Source organism: Sciurus carolinensis, chromosome 1 (assembly GCF_902686445.1).
Source record: "Sciurus carolinensis chromosome 1, mSciCar1.2, whole genome shotgun sequence".
In the NCBI taxonomy this organism is placed as follows: Eukaryota; Metazoa; Chordata; class Mammalia; order Rodentia; family Sciuridae; genus Sciurus; species Sciurus carolinensis.
In genome coordinates, this window is record NC_062213.1 from 173,217,091 (window position 1) to 173,219,521 (window position 2,431).

Genomic DNA, 2,431 nt, shown 5'->3' on the forward strand with positions numbered 1-2,431 from the left:
TATATAATGGAGTTTCACTCAGTCACAAAGGAAAATGAGATATGGCATTTGTAGGAAAATGGATAGAACTAGGGACCATCATGTTAAGCAGAATAAGCTAAACTCAGATGGTCAGGGGTCACAAGTTTTTTTTTTTGTTGTTTTTTGTTTTTTGTTTGTTTTTTCTCATATACAGAAGCTAGAGAGGAAAAAAGAAAACAAAGGTAGGGAGATCAGTAGAAGGAAGGGACCAAAGGGTGGGAGGCAGGGAGGGAGGAAATGCTGGGGAATGATAGTGGTCAAATTGTACTGTGTGCATATATGAATATGTAACAACAAATCCCATCAATATGTACAACTATAATGCACCAATAAAAAAAGAAAAAAAAGAAGAGTGCCACAGTTATAATACTAGCTCCTGGTTATAACCAACTCTCCTTGTTGCCTATAAACATCATTTCTTTCTTCTGTACACAAAGCTGTAGATTTGTTCAGAGTCCACGGTTACCCATTGAACTCGAGTGAATTTAGATTAGTCAAAGCTAATTGCTGCAATTCCATTCTACTCAACAATGATTTTCCTCATACAGCACTGGCCCCTGGAATCTGAGGAAATGCCACTATGTGTCTTTTATACAAGCTCTGCTTGGATATGAGAAGAAATACCCAGAAATACATACCACCTTCTCTGATACTGAGAAGGTATCAGATTTTCTCTGTGCATGTGAGACTTGGAATGGTACTGGCCATCTGTAAGAGATGGGCAGAGTGGAAAGATGGAAAGAACCTGGGATAAACAGCTAACAGATTAGTTGACCATGAAGCAATCTTTCTCCGGGACACCTTACTAAGGGAAATATATTTCCCTTCTGGTTTAAGAAGTATTCTTGGGTGTCGGGGCGCCCGGCCGCGGGTATGGGTGTGGGGTCTGGATGTGTCTGCAGCTGGGGGCCGCGGGCGTGGGGATACGCTGCTAGTGAAACGCCTGCAGAAGCTGAGCTCCTGCAACTGCAAGGGCGACCTGGGGGAGCCCCCGCCAACGCGGCCCATGGTGGGTACCAACCTTACTGACATCGTGGACCAGAGAAGGATTACCATCCGGGAGCTTGGGGCTGCATGTGTCCTATCTGGTCCAGTTACTATGGAAACTGTCATTCCCTCCTGTTCAGGATGGATGCCTCCAACCCCACTCAGCTCTCTGCCTCCTGGGTGCAGCTCTTGGGTCTCCTTTCTTCAGAACAACTTGCAGAAGCATAGGTCCTGATATTCTTCAATAAGATGTATGGGTTTACTTGCTGAGAAGGATGTGGAGCGGGTCCCATGGAGGAGTCCCCTCAGAATAGCAAAGTGCATGTTCGTTGGTGAGGAGGCGCACCTGGGGGACAGGCAGGTTTGTGGCAGCCATCATTCTAACAAGGCAGTTCTTTAATTACAGCGACCTACCCTGTTACATGCCCATGGAGGAGATGAAGTCATTGACCAGGCTCCCCGACGTCATTGCTTGTGCCAAGTGGAACATTGAGAAAGCACTGGGTTGGCCAAGGTGCTGCAGTGGCTCCAGGATGAGCACTGAAGCAGCAGGTGACCAGTGGACAAGTGCGCCCGGAGGCAGAGGATGGCACTGCCGCCTTCGCTGGTGTGTTCTCACGGGGGCGGGCAAGGTGGCCCAGGTGCTAGGGCTCTGTGTGGAGGTGCAGCAGTGGGTCAGCGCCTGACAATGGGCCTCTAAAAGAAAAGGCTGTCTCCCGGGCTGGGAGGAGAGACTGCCTGCAGGCGGCTGGCATCCTGCTGCCATCCTGGATGGTGCAGTGACACATTTTCCTTGCCCCAGGGTGTTTGGACTGCACAGTACCCCCGAGACTTAGTCTCTTGCCTGCAGTACATGCTCCAGTCTTCTAACTCCAAATCCCTGACCATGCCCCCTACAGACAGCATGACATGGTGGACAAAGTGAGCCCAGGTTACAGATGAGCTTGGTTCACTTGTTCAGCAAGTGGCTACTACTCTGAGGTGCCCAGAGCATGCATTGGTTCCCTCAGGGGCAGGAGGCAAGGACCAGGTGGTGCGCAGGGGTTGGAGTCCTGGGGTCTTGGTGTCCTGCTGGGGCCTGTCACCTCAACCAAGCCGGCTTGTGGGAGAATGCTTACTGTGATGATTGGTGCATCAGTGTGTTCTGGGGCTTCTTAAGCAAATGACTATCATCTGGGGGAGCCTAAAGTCACAGAAATTTGTTCTCACAGTTCAGAAGCCACAAGTCCAAAGTGAAGGTGTCAACTTGGTTGGTTCTTTCTGGAGCGCTGAGGGGAGAGTCTACTCCTTTCCTCTTTTCTCTAGTACTGCTGCAGTCCTTGGTCTTTATGAGTTGTGGTCTCCCCCTGTCTTCCTCTTCTTTGTCTGTGTTCTCTCTTCTTTAGGATATCTGTAATGGAAATCCAGGATGATGCATAACCAC

At 49.4% G+C, this 2,431-nt stretch overlaps 1 pseudogene; it reads left to right on the forward strand.

Moving 5' to 3' along the window:
• The first annotated feature begins 911 nt into the window (after positions 1-911).
• LOC124963388 (ADP-ribosylation factor-like protein 16) lies at positions 912-1,694 on the forward strand (annotated as a pseudogene).
• Positions 1,695-2,431: the final 737 nt, after the last annotated feature.